This window comes from Lipophrys pholis, assembly GCF_963383615.2.
Source record: "Lipophrys pholis genome assembly, chromosome: 19".
Lineage (NCBI taxonomy): Eukaryota > Metazoa > Chordata > Actinopteri > Blenniiformes > Blenniidae > Lipophrys > Lipophrys pholis.
In genome coordinates this window covers 3,382,438-3,396,749 of record NC_137647.1, presented here as the reverse complement: position 1 = coordinate 3,396,749, position 14,312 = coordinate 3,382,438, and the positions used below count along the sequence as shown (strand labels likewise).

Here is a 14,312-nt window from a genome sequence, read left to right as displayed (position 1 = left end):
TTGCATCACTTCCTTTCGAGGCCACAGCGATGTCTGCTGGAGACAATGCTATCATCGCTCCTCTCTGCTCATTCAGCTGTGACAGATTGATGCACAGGGGTAAACAGATAGGGCTACTACAACACATCTTTTTGGTTACTCCAGTGGAGCGGTGGTGTGTTTCGCCGCCACTGTATGAGGCCAAGACTGAGCACGGAGATATTAATGTCTATTGACTAGAGGTAATAGCTTTCCCCAGCCTCAGCCTGGAGGTTGTTCTAGTTTAGCCCGTCCTATAATAGCTCCCGGACACCCTGTCAGCAAATAAATAACATAAGCTGGGTGATATCGAATGTTAATATCTGCTTAAGGCCATATATCTCTATCAAACAGCCCTCAGCATGCCAAGAAGACACGGTCACCTTTTATACTCCATTCCCACATGCACACAAAAGGTAGCCGTTGAGGCTTTTACCGCTTTCTGCCACTCCAGGCCTGCTGGAGCTGCAAGTGTCTTTAAATTATCTATAACACGGGACAGGAAATAGGGAGCAAGTGGCCAGCCGGGAACCCTGGGATACTGGTGCTGCGCTTCCTGTTTCTTGCACAGCCAGTGGAGCTGCAGAGCAGGACCTATTTACAGCCAGGGAGTGTAATCACACACAGGCCGCCCTCACTTCATTTTTCACCTACCGCTATGTCAGAGTGGGTGAGTCAGTGTGTCTCAGTGGTTGATTCTCTTTTCTTTTTTTTTCTTTTTTTTGACCATGAATATGGTTCTCTGTGGTTGGGAAGCCGGGGCAAACTGTGCCTTTGATGGTTGAAGGCAGCGGGGTGGGGTGGAGTGTGGGTGGAGGGGTGGCCTGGATGGAGGCGAGGCGGGGGTGGGGGGGTGATTACGCCCGTCTTACGCACGTCAACCTGTCTTCTGTGTGTTTTCTGCGTGCTCGTGCGCGCGCGCCCCACTGTCTCCCATCCGATGTAAAAAAGAAAAAAGTTCAATCACTGTCATCAATGAGGATCTGTGCCTCTGCTACACTCTGTTAAATAGGCATGTATGCTGCCTCCACACGGCACCGTGCGTCTCCAGATTCACGCCGAGCGACGGATTAGGATGCAATTTAACGGGGGCGAGAGGAGGGGGGGGGGGGGGGGGGGGATGCACAAATAATGCACATTAAATATTGATGGGAAACAGACACATGCTGCTAGATTTAGGGCATATTGAGCACAGCCCAGTGCGGGATGTGCAGGATCAAAGCAGAGATGATGCGAAGAAGGCGCACGGCACACAAGCCGACGCACGCTGGCTACAGGAGCAACAAAGGGAATATCCTCCTACCTTGGCGTTGCAGAAAGCCACTGTCTCTCCACCTCTCTGGACAATTTCCGATTTACGAGCTTCTCCGCTGTTTTAGTCAGATGCGACGCTTGTAAAGGGGCATTCCGCCCTCTTTGGCTCTGTCCACCCCCTCCTCTCTTGCTCTCTCTCTCTCTCTCTCTCGCCAAGGCGCACCGAGCAACCGGGATGGCAGACTGAGAGAGGGAGAAATGAACAATATTATATCTCTCCCCTCCCCTCTTTTCCCTCCCGTTTCCCGTGCTCTTCTCTTATATTTCCCCCCTCCTTGTGGTTTTTCCTCCTCTCTGTTTCACTATCCCCTCCCTCCCTCTCTCTCTCTCTCTCTCTCTCTTGGCTGCTCACTCGCTCCCTCTCCTTTTTTTTCTCCTCCTCCCTGTGCTCTGAATACTAATACTGTCTCTCCTCTCTCTGCCTGTACAGCCCGGCCACTGCTAAAGACATTCTGATGTATGTGGGGCGTGTAAAGGAAATGAGAGAGAGGTGGAGTGTGTGCATGAGGATGAGGGGGTGGGGGGCTGGGGGGGGTGGGGGTGATGGTGCTGATGCTGGGATGGTGTGGAGGTTAATGGCCACCCTGAGCCTGGAGGGTAACATGGGTAGGTTGGAAGGGTCCAGGATCGGGTTTGGTCTGATTAAAGCTCTGATTTGATAATATTGCTCCTGTGGATGCCCCTGGAGAGGTGATAGTGGTAGCAGGAGGGGGGTGGGTGGGGGTGTTTCCTGGATGGGGTCAGTGTTGTTCGGCTCCGAGCCAGAAATGACAGGACGTGGCTCTCCGCCTGGGTTTTTGTGTGTGTGAACCTCAATGAGCAGCATACAGAGGCCATGATCTCGTTAGAGCGAGACATAGTCTTATTGGAGTCATGATTAGATTATGATATTCCTGCAGGCCTCGTATAAGCAGAGAGAGGGCACATAAAAAATGTTTTTCTGTTTTATGGCAACATCACCAGCAGGATAATGGGGACCAGCCGCGGTCGGGGGGGAATAGGTTCAGTCATTGCCGCAAAGTGCTTGTTTTTTTTTTCAAGGCGGTGTGCCTCAGGGTGCCCTGCTGGGTCCTCACTTTGAGCCCAGAAGGAGTCACACAATCCCACGGTGATTGAGGGCCTGTTTATGCAACGTTTTCAAGCGAGAATGCAGAACTTTCGTTGCGTTTTGGTGGTCCGTTTACACCGAATACACAACTTTTTGAAAAAGGCTCATAAGTTCGTTGGCATGTAAACTGGGGAAATTGCAAGTATTTGTATAAGTATGCTTCGACTCTTATCTCCATGTAGACGGCAGAAACATTGCTACTATGCATGCGCACAACGGCCGTAGTAACTAGTTCTTCTGCACACGCTCAGTAGAGACAATCGGAACAACGTTGTCATGACTCCCAGTCCACATTCTCCTGGGACTTGGTAGTTTTATAGCTGACAGTCATCGTAATAACAATTCAACTTTGTTGAATATCCGTGTACTCGCCATTATAACTTATTGTTCTCTGCGTGCATGCGTGTGTGCGTGTGGTTTCAGGAGCCAACAGCAAGAAAACTACATAATTTTTCTTCCGTTTCCATTGAATCAAACATTGTTTTCATAATGCTGCCATGTCAATGTGAACTTTTGTTTTAAACGAAAAAATTCAAAAACCGTGGGTTTTGACCTGAAACGTGCAACGAGGGCTTTACATCATTCCCAGAGGGAGTCACCCAATAAAACTGTGATTGATTTTCATCAAACAAAAGGAGACTGTAACAGGAATATTCTCTCCATATCTCCATACGTCACATTCATATATCTCATCACATCCATCAAGTTAAATTTAAAAAAAGCTACCAGGCAAAGTAATTAGAAGTTGATCTGTGGCCTAATGAGGAAGTAATCCTCTGGGTGAATGAGTCAAAAAGATGCGTGAACCCTTGGATTGGGGTTCCTGCTGTGCTGACAGCGGAGATGGTGCCAACTTCAACAGTTATGTAAGACAAGTCATCCCTCTGCCCCTCAAGATGTTCGCTGCATATGGGCCTGCTGCCATATTAGATTAACACGGTGCTCACTGTGTGCTTTTTATTCTGGGTCTACATGTGATACACGGCTCAGTTCTTCAGCTCACCGCTGTCTCCAACAGAGTGCACGTGGTATGTGTGTATTTATTACTGCCGTGAGGACCCGGGTCTGATTACACACTTGCCGTATGAGTGGCATTGTTGAAGAAAATCCATTCTGGATGAGAAATGTTATATTTCCAGGTGAAGGGTTCTTTTAAGATTAGGTTATAATGGCCACATTCAATTCCAATTATACAACTTTCTTTTTTGCCTTTACAACATAAACCATTTTACATTTATTTTGAGGAAGATTAGTGAGATATCTTTCCTTTTTTTTAATTTTTTTTTATGAATAATTTTAAGCCTGCACTCAATGAATGTAATTCAGTGCAACGTCCCTGGACGCCTTGCAAACACATTGCACATGCAGAGTTAGAGAGTTATAATCGAGTTTTGAGTAAATCAGCAGGAAATGAATGAGAGTCAGTGCAATGTAACTAGAGGATATTGTGTGAAAGTGTAAGCAGAATGTAAAGGGTCTTCACCAGCGTACTGAACGTACCCCACATTTTGTGTTTCTCAATGGCTCATTTGGTGAAGTGGGTCGTCCTCCAATTGGAAGGTTACGTGTTCGATTCCCATTCTACCCATTGGTCACAATGGACGGATAAAGGGCCCTGGCAGCCGTCTCCATTGGTCTGTGTTAATGTGTTTTAACAAAATGCTTTGCGGGGTTGCTAAAACTTTATATACCTGTGAAATCCATTTACCATGATTATTCTTAGGTCCCGGTTACACGACAATGCTTCATGTGAGAAATACTTTTATTTAAGCGTTTGTTTGTTTTTTGAAAAGTTTCGCTGTTACACAGCAATGTTTTGAAAAATGATGCAGATTTCATATAAGGGCCACTAGTGGGTGCTGCTGGTTGTATTGCAGAGATCATTACACCCTAAACATCAACAATGGGAGAACACAGACTTTCTCCTGGACAGACGACCAAGTTGGATTGTTGTTACGCTGTCAGAAGCTGCTTTTTCTCCAGAGTTGGACTGTTACTGAAAACTTTAGAGCACTTTTCAACAAGTTGCATTTTCAATGACTCTGAGCACCAAAAAGACTTCTCTTCTTCTTTAGAGGAGTCGGAATCGAGACGAGCCATTAACACAGATTAACCTTGTTTATGCGTTTTGAGAGCAGAAAAAATTTTCTCTCCTCCTCTCCTCGCCTCTCCTCTCCTCTCCTCTTCCTCCCTGTCTTCTGCTGTTGCATGCCTCAGCCTCTCTCCGTGCTCCGCTGTGACAGTTAACAGAGGTCACTGTTTACTCTCATTTTTCAGTCAATCATCGCCCGCCGCGGGCCTCCGAACCGAGCTGTTTTTCCATCATCCGTCCTTCATTTGTCTCCACAACAAAGGCGAAGGCAGCGACATATCATTATGAGGTGTTAATTCATTAAACTCCACAATGCAAACGCTCTTTTCAACATCATTTCATGACCGATGTCAAGTTCAGACCTGTTTAATTTGGACACTGAATGCTTCATGACTGACACGATGTTATTATTTTTGACAGTTCGGAAAGTTATTATTAATGTAGCCCGAAATATATAATTATTATAATAAACCAAGCTAGTGTTTTATTCACTTTAAAGGAGGAACTATCTCTGATTCATTTGTCAGTATGAAGAGAAATCCCCGATGTAGCTCGCTGAATGTTTAGCAGGAGCATTTGTCTTGAGTACAAATTAATGTGGATTACAATTCTCTCTGTAGAAATCTTGGTCCTGATCTTTGCTCTCCATTATCCTAATAAAAAGCAAAAGAGAGCAAAACGAGATGCACTTAAGCTAAGCTAATTTGTTCTTACCAACGGCAGCTGATTAGCATTTTTATGAATAAATCACAATCTGATCAATCCATTTTTAAAAAGTGTGTATTGTAGGTCGGTTCTGGGCCAAATACATGCAGAATGTCCACACGGAGGTCGAGGAAAACTAAGGATATGAAATGAACACACATATATAAATACTTAGAGAAGGAAGTGAAGGTGGGGGAGGAGGACATGTAGGTACTTTTCCAGCATGCGATATTTTTCATAAGTTCTATGGCCTCGTTTTCATTACAATGCTTTTCAGTGAAAACGGAAAACTTTCGTTGCATTTCGGGTGTCTGTCTACACAACAGTGCTGTTCGGAGTCACTGAAAAGGCAACTTTTTAAAAACGCTCAGTCTCCAAGGACACACGGGAAAATACAACTTTTGGAAATTGCTCCATCTCCATGGAAACAGGAAAACACAACCTTTCTGAAACGCTGCTGCTTCGTAAAAATCTCTTCTGCACATGCTCAGTAGAGACAATCAGAACAACGTTTCCTCCAGAGTGTCATGTCTCCCGGTCCATATTCTCCTGGGACTTGGTACTTTTATTTTGACAGTCGACATAATAACAATCCAACTTGGTCCTCTGTCCAACCTCTTCAAGTGAAATGAGTCAAACTCACCCAAACAGCTCATCTAATGTGTTGCAGCGGCACCAAATTAAGTGATAATTAAGTTTCTTCTTGATAAACCGACTCTTCAATAGTTAGACTTTCCTTCCTCCCCGGTCGTCTGAAATTTTGTTGATCAAAGCAAGTTTGACAGTTTCCGGTGAAAAATGACACAAGATGTTTTATTTTATCTGGGTGCCACATCGTCGGTCTCCTGCTGACAGTGATTAAAGATCTCATTCAGGTCCTGAAGTACTGTGGAGAGGCAGCGCTCACTGTTCGGGGGTCTCTCGTGTCCTGAAACCTCTCTGTTTCTGCAGATGCACTAATCTGCTCATCGAGGCGTTTTTGGTCAACAGCGTCCATGAATCATACTCTCGTGCTTCTCCCTACAGCTAAAGACACTCCATTTCTTACCCTCCACAAACTGGGCTAAGAAACAATTACCAAGCAAAGGTCTCTGGTTCTTCGAGTTTATCCCGGAGACATTCGAGGTTCGGTGGCATTTCAGGTCAAGAAACCCTTGTTAGTGTTGGAGTGTCGGCGTGTTGTCCAGCCGATGTGCAACGCATAGCCTCCGCGTATCGTATGCATATAGAGTGAATTAGGCTTCATGGCATTGACTCTGTATCGGCGAGTAGCTAATGGTCACTACTCAAAAATGCTCTCGGTGTATCCTTATCTCCAGTGCTTGTTGCTAATTCTGCTGTTTGTTTGTGTCACGATGCATCACCATCACTTCAATTCGTCAAAGCTAATTACTGCTACGGGTTGAGATCTGCCTCAGAGGGGAAGTGTTTGGATAAAAACGTTGCAGGTTCAGTCCCAGGACAGCTTCACCTCGGAGAAAGACTGTGGAAAGCACCCGTCCATGAAAAAAACAAAAGCAGTGGCCCGCCCTAGTCCGAGAGGTTATCCCAGCTTTCAGTGATTCCTGCTATAAATCATCTCAGGGGGGTTTGCCTCCGAGTCTTAAGAGGTGCAATCCACTGCAACGGCAATAGTATCTTTTAGTTGTCAAAACACAAGGAGCCAAACTACAGGCTGACATTACTCGGCTTGCAGTTACAAGGGAAATCCGTCATTTAGCCTAAACTTGGGGACTTGTAAAGATTTCAGGGAGCGCTGGAGATAAACATCCTCTGCAACATAAGCCGACACCTGTTATTGACTTAAAGAAAAAGGTTTTCTGATCTACCGACAAAGATAGAGACGTCTTACAGAACGAACTCTATAAATTCAAAGCCGCTGATATCTATATACAACATGAGGGTGGCTGCAATTTATTATTTTTTTTAGCTCCTATTTCCTGAAATTAACACTTTCTTCTCCCTTTTGGGCCCCGTTTACTCAATGTTAAATGCAAAACATCAGCAGCATTTTGAGTTTCCGTTTACACGACTCCGGTGCTCTGACTTTTTGAATACGCTCTGATTCCGTCTCTGTGGAAACTAGTGAAAACGCAACTTTTCGAAAACACCGCTACTACGAGTCAATCGCCCAAAATATTCGAAAATGTTCCGACTGTCTTTGTGGAAACGGGGCAAAATTGTGGAAACGGTGTCTTATTGTGTCGCAGTTTGAGCATGCATAGGACAAAAAATAACAACAGGACAAATCCAAAACTTATTTTGACAAAAAGGAAACAAACAGTTAAGTTCAAACTGAATCTAAATCCTGGAGGGAAAAATGTGAAATAAGATTATGTTTGTTTGGTGGACGATGGGCTGCACTGGGAGGTTTGATCAAAATTTGCGCTAATGCTTCCAACAAGTTTTCGAAAATATGAATAAAATAGTTTCCTACTATAAAGATAAAAAGTTAAAACATAGACACGTCAGGCATCGTCCTTGGTCATTATGAGACACTGCTGGTCACAGTTGATTATGGTTTAAAATTAGAATTTAAACTCAGCAGCAATGGACTAAAGTATTTTTAGAAGTTTCGACATAACAAGGAAAACAAGCAAAAAAAATACTGAAATCTTTAGTTTTCTTTTGTAATTTAAAGCTGTTATGTTGATGGCATGTTCTTTTTGATACAATTTAAAAAAAAAAAAAATTGTATTTGGGATCATTTTGATTTAAGTTGGGTGAATTTCATTGTGTGTTTCGGCTGTAAACTGTCAGCTAGATCTGGCAACCGGAGCATCGGAGAAGCACATCAGATAAACTGAGGTCATGACACATACCCGGGTTTCCCCCTCTACGTTTAAAAAGAAAAATCTTTATTTACACAGACCTGCATATACACCTGGTCCAGAACTGCTATGAGCATGCAAAACCTGTGACGTAAATATTCGCCAACCCCGCCTTTTAGATTCAACCGGAGACACGGAATTTATCCTGATCTCCACTGTGGCCAGAGTTTTCAGGAATTATCATTTGTGGTGAGTCGTAGCTGCGTTTATGTGTACATGCGCGGTCCAAAAACGCCGAGAAATATCACCGTTTCTTCAAATACCCAGGTAAACGTGGCCTGAGAAAACACAAACCAGAGAAGAAATGAGGCACAGCTGACAACAATCAGGGGTAATCAGGGAGGAGCAGGCGCATGGCGGAGGACAGGACGACCAAGCAAAAACACACTGAGCAAAAAAAAGTGCAGGGGACGTGAAACCCGCAATGGACTAAAAACTAGGAAGTAAAACCAGAACAACTTGAGGTGGCGTGAGGAAACTGGAGGGAGAACATGCAACCTCCACATGGACTCGAACCGGCGACCCTCTCACTATGAGGCGAGTGTTTGCGCTGCACTGTAAGACGTGGAACACTTTAGGAAATCCAGCAGTAATATGCAGTGTGAGACCTGAATGTGGCTCAAGCTCCAGAGACGTCCCTACATGGAATCTCTTTCTTTTCAACAGATGGGGCCTTTTTCATTTTCCTCGCTTGAAATGGCAAAAAAAAAAAAAAAAAAACTCATTGAATTATGAAACAGTGAGTAGATTCTGCACTTTAGATCCACGATCGGCTGTTGGGAGAACTGGAACGCATTAAAAACACAACTTTTTGTCAACGATCCGACTCTGTCGTCATAGAAACGGGGGAAAACGCAACTTTCCTGAACTGCTGCTACTGCGCATGTGAACCACGGCCGTTGTGAATAGTTCCTCTGCACATGCTCAGTAGGTATAGTTGACGGTCACCGTGGCACCAATCCAACGTGATCGTCTGTCCACTAGAATGTTCGTGTGCTCCCATTGTTTATGTTTAGTGCGTATACAATAATGTGTGGTTTCACTTCAAAAACAAAGAACAGCACCCACTAGTGGCCGAACATGAAAACTCAGCGTTTCTAACAAGAGGACATCGTTTTCAAATTGTTGTCGTGTAAATGCGAAACTTTCCTGAAACTTTCCTGAATAAAAACATAAAAAGGGTGCATTTGTCGCTGAAACGTCGCAAAGCCAGAATAACCGTCAAGCCGAAGCCAGGCGCCGCTGACGGTCTCCTGTCAAGACATATTAAAGAGTCTTTGGTTTTCAGCGACGGAGCCGCTAATCCTATGCTAATATGCGCCACCGTTACCGTTTCATAATGAATGACTTGATGGGCACAGAGGCCTTTGTTCCTCCACATTTCTGTAGTATTAGTGTTTACCTTTCAAACATCAGGGTTCTCACACTGTGACTTTCCCTGGTGGTGGTGGGGGTGGTGGTGGGGGGGTGGGTTGTCCCTTTGGGCAAGCCAAGACAGAAGCGACAGACACAGTTATCACTAACAATGTTGTGTGTGTTTGTGTGTCTTGCTGAGCCAAAGGGGACAGACACTGAATGTAGATTCTGCCAAACAAGTTTTACTTTCCAAACAGTACCAACAAAATGTGGCAAGAGGAGGATTAAACCTCAGAACGGATCAAGGTAACGAGAGGCGATCAAGCAAATACAGTTGGATTTGAATCTGTTGTTCACGAACGGATCCCGGCTGAATCTGAACGAAGGACATTTACAGTCACACTATTGTACAGTCACTGATTGAAAACGCTGTGTCTCCGTGGAAACGGTAAAACATTTGTGTGTACATTTGCTTCAACGTCATCTGCATACGTGGAAACGCTTTTTTCAAATATACTGATACTGAGTGAGAAAGACTGTTTTCTGCATACATACATAGATGGTTATTACCAATAAAAAGAAACAGCACCTACTAGTGGCCCTACAGGAGAACGTTTTTGCCCTTGTTTTGTGTAAACGGACATATTGTAAACATTGCCGTCTAAATGAGAAACCTTCCTGAAACGAAAACGCAAAAACGATGCGTTTTCACTTTAGCCGTTGTCGTGTAAATGGGGCCTTAAATGTATTAATCATTACCGCGTGTGGAAACCAGAGAAAATCTTGGAAAAATCTACACATAAAACCCATGAAGACTGGATTTAAACTAGGAATCCTCTCACTGTGAGGCAAGCGTGCGAACCACTGACACTGACAATAAGTTAAGAACCCACTGTGTACAACCTGCAGCTGTAAATACACAGGTATACACTTGAGTTGCCATCGCATTCATAAAATAAATTTATACACGGATAAATAGCTTGTAAATCTTTGTTTTTATTAGGATCAAATCCATTTCCCCCTCTGGATTTATTGCTTTTTTCCCCCATTATTTGCTCTCAAAAATGGAAGTGCAGCTTTGTGGGAGTGAGGACTTTGTTTGAGTTTGGCTTCTTGTTGTGAGAAGCTGTTTTTAAGTGTGTGTGTGATTAGTTTGTATTGAGATGAGTCAACATGTTGAAAGTTTAGAACACAAAGACAAATAAATTATTATTTTATTGGTAATTATATGGGAGTTCTGATCAAACTATGATATGATAAACAAAGAGGCAATTAAAGGGATTAAAACATGGAACTGGATTATATACTGTGGTTTCTTTATTAACTACATATCTCAATAAAAAAAAAAAAAACAACTACATCATTTCTAAGGGCCTTTTGTTGGATGTAAGTATGGAAATAAATGTGTAATGAGTTGAACAGCGGAAACAAACTAGTGCAATCTCAACATTGGCCGGGGCGTCTAAACGATCAGATAACTCCTCGCCGCTCCAGAAGCTCGCCAGCAGGATGTTTTAACAGGAAGTTAATGCACGCCGCTCCACGGCTCATGAAATGACTGCAGGATGCGAACTAACAGCGCGAGCGGGTGTCCAGTGAACGCAGTCGACCTTGAAAGAGCCCGGCTGAGAAGCCGACCTGCGACTCAAGGAAGAAATATTATTACGAAACCGATTATTTAATTCAAAAAATCTATATTTCTCCAGGGAGCTGATTTGAAGGATCAATCACCGGTACCGTCCAAACTAAATGGCCGTTTGAAACCCAAACTTGTGAAAGTGAACTTCTCAGTTTCTCTCACACACATTTCGTGACACAACGGTCATACAGACGTCTCGTGTGTGTGTGTGTGTGTGTGTGTGTGTGTGTGTGTGTGTGTGTGTGTGTGTGTGTGTGTGTGTGTGTGTGTGTGTGTGTGTGTGTGTGTGTGTGTGTGTGTGTGTGTGTGTGTGTGTGTGTGTGTGTGTGTGTGTGTGTGTGTGTGTGTGTTTGCACTTTCTTACTAAAAGTCTTCTCTGATCAGTCGAAACCTCATCATGATGATGTTACCATGACAACTCGCTCTTACGACCAATCGCCCACTTCTCTCTCTCTTTCTCTCTCTTTCTCTCTCCCTCCCTCCCTTTCTCCCTCCCTCCTTTGTCGTGACTCCCACTTACCCGTCATCCACTGCCATCACCCACTTTAATTTCTCAGCGGAGGATTACGATTGCTCCCTTCACCCAATTAATTCCTCCTTTCCTTCAGATCTATTTCTCAGTGGAACCAGATGATGCACATCAGCTTGTCGCATCCGAGGCTTCGTCTCTGCGACGCGAAGGCCGGATGAGCTGCGATTTTTCTCCCCTCTTGATTCAGAATGAGGGCGACACGGTGGAGTAGTGGGCTGAACTCTCGCCGCACACAGGGAAGTTCTTTGGTTCGAATCCAGGTGTTTCCAGGTGGCGTTTGGATGCGTGGGCTGTTTATGTTAATTGGTGACACGAAGGTGCCATCTACACGTTGTCAAGTGCAAACTTCAGTTGTTTTGTTTGTCTGTTTCCATGACAATGGTGCTCGGCGCCAGTGAACTTGCTCATTTTTGTAATCGGCTTTAAAGGTGGAACTTTTTGAAAATTCATCTTTGTTAAAACGAGGGAAAACGCTCCGTCTCCTTGTTGACGGCAAAAAAGACTGCTACTGTGGATGCGCACCACGGCCGTAGTAAAACGTTCTGCACATGCTCAGTAGATGACAATGACAAACATGGCAGCCTCCAGAGTGTCGTGACTCCCAGTCCGACTCGGTAGTTTTATTTTGACAGACAAAAACAATCCAACTTTGTCGTCTGTCCACTAGAATGCCTGTGTAATCTGATTGTTAGTGTTTATTGTTCTCGGCTGCACGTGTGTGTGGCTCCATTACAAAAAAAACACAAAAACTCAAAAAAGATAAATTTTCACTTTAAACTGGGCCTAAAACTTTTTGGCTGCACACCGTTCGCCTCATACTAAGCAGTAAATTGACTTTAAATGGTAGATTTCCGACTTTTATTCAGAAGACATCATGAGTCACTGTTGATTCGCAGGCAATGAAGGACGTTTGTTGCTGGGATCAGGAACACTTGTATATCATTTCCTCTGCAATACAAGCCCACAAACGGATTTTACCACAGTAACTGAAGAAAACCTTCACGCAACAGGAAACACATGCACAGCAGTGCAAACAAACACACACAAGCTTTGTGTTTCAACAACATTGATATTATTCCTCATGAATGTTTTGACCTTTTTAAATGTGAAGGACGAGGATTTAAATCACTGTCATTACACACTTTGTTTTCACTTCAATCTACTATTGTTTCATCTCATTTCTTTTCTTAATTTTCCCTCAAAATCCTCTTTTTTATTTTCCAAACTCACTTGGTTTGGCTTCATGTTGCCAGCCTGAGCTCATATCTGCCGCACATTCACACATAAAACGTGGCTCCCAGTTTAACCCTGTGGAAAATGAGTTTTTTCTGCATATTCATCGTGTCGTCCTTCAGTCCTCACATGGCTCGTGCCGGGGCTGTGTACTTTTCCTCCAAAACTGTCTGGATCCGACGCTCACGTGTGTTTTACAAAGTGATTACCGAGCACTGGGTGTTCTGTGTGATCGTGCTTCAATTGTTCAATTCGATGTCCAAGTTTTCAGGCACTTGGTGAACCAGCAGTTCTCTTGTTACTGAAAACGCTGGAAATGCCCCCCCCCCCCCCCCCCTTCCACCCCCCCAAGAAAAAAAAAGTGAAAATCTTGTTTTCAGTAATAATGTTTTGATTGTGTTTGTACATTTTTGTTTCGTGGAAGAGGCTTCAGCTCGTCACGACGAACCCTCAGAGATTTATCATCAATCTCTGCAGTTTCTCTCACCGCTGTGGAGCTATATATGGATTAGTGTTTTTTCCCCCACCGTTTCGGTTCAATGTCGGTGTTTCCATAGCTTCGCTGTCATGTTAAGCCACGTGAAGCAGGTGTTTCTCAGCGGAGAGATCGTCCAGAGGAAGCCCTCAAACTGAGACTTACCCAGCCTCCAACTGTAAATGAAGTCAGTGAGTAGACGGTGAACGTGCAGTGGGTCATTGTGCAGCTGTGCCAGATATTTCCCAGAGGAGTCGGTGGGGAGAGCAGCAAAGCTTAAAAAAAAAAAAAAAAGAGAATGGAATATTGGTTTTTCATTTTCCAGCTGCTCAGGAAAACAACCAAATGCTCCACATTTATTTTTTGTGAGGTGTAAACAGGCAGTGCTTTGAAAAGACTATGAAGCAAGATACTGAGGCCACGTTCACACGTACCCGGGTATTTGAAAAGAACTGTGATATTTGTCTGTGTTTGGGCCGCGCAATTACACATAAATGCAGCTACGAGTCTCCAAAAACGATAATTCCTAAAGAAGGGTGGGCGGAGATTTACGTCACAATTCGTGATGTCGTGTTTTCTTTTTCCAGGATTCTGATTGGCTTTACGCTTCCCGATACACTGCCCCCCACAGGTCTGGCATGCTCATAGCAGCTCTGAACCAAGTGTATATTGTGTCAATTAAGAATTTTTTGTATACGTAAAGGGGGAAATATCCATTTCCGTAAAAACCTGGGTACGTGTAAACGAGTGTGTGAAGGGTGCGAGGTGGATAAATGTGTTTAACAATGAACAAAATCAGGTTGAAATGTCACTTTCATCCTCGATAACTTCGTATTTATTCACTCTTTCTTACATTTTACTCCCTGTGCATGCATGGGGTTCCCTCCCACAGTCAAAAGACAAATAATAATAATAACTTTATTTATACAGCAATTCTCAGAACAGTTGGTCCTGTTTGGACAGCGATGGCATGACGACGACACTCTGGTTTCCGTCTCCATTCAAACCC

General features: G+C 43.9%; 1 protein-coding gene across 2 annotated transcripts in view; it reads right to left on the bottom strand.

The window, feature by feature from the left end:
• syt3 (synaptotagmin III) overlaps positions 1-1,611 on the bottom strand; it is a 49,955-nt gene extending 48,344 nt beyond the window's left edge. The window contains exon 1 of one of the 2 annotated variants that reach the window (XM_080486984.1): positions 1,322-1,611. The gene's annotated coding sequence lies outside the window, so the exon portion shown is untranslated. The remainder of the gene's footprint in view (positions 1-1,321) is intronic. The other variant, XM_080486983.1, reaches the window with a different exon arrangement.
• Positions 1,612-14,312: the final 12,701 nt, after the last annotated feature.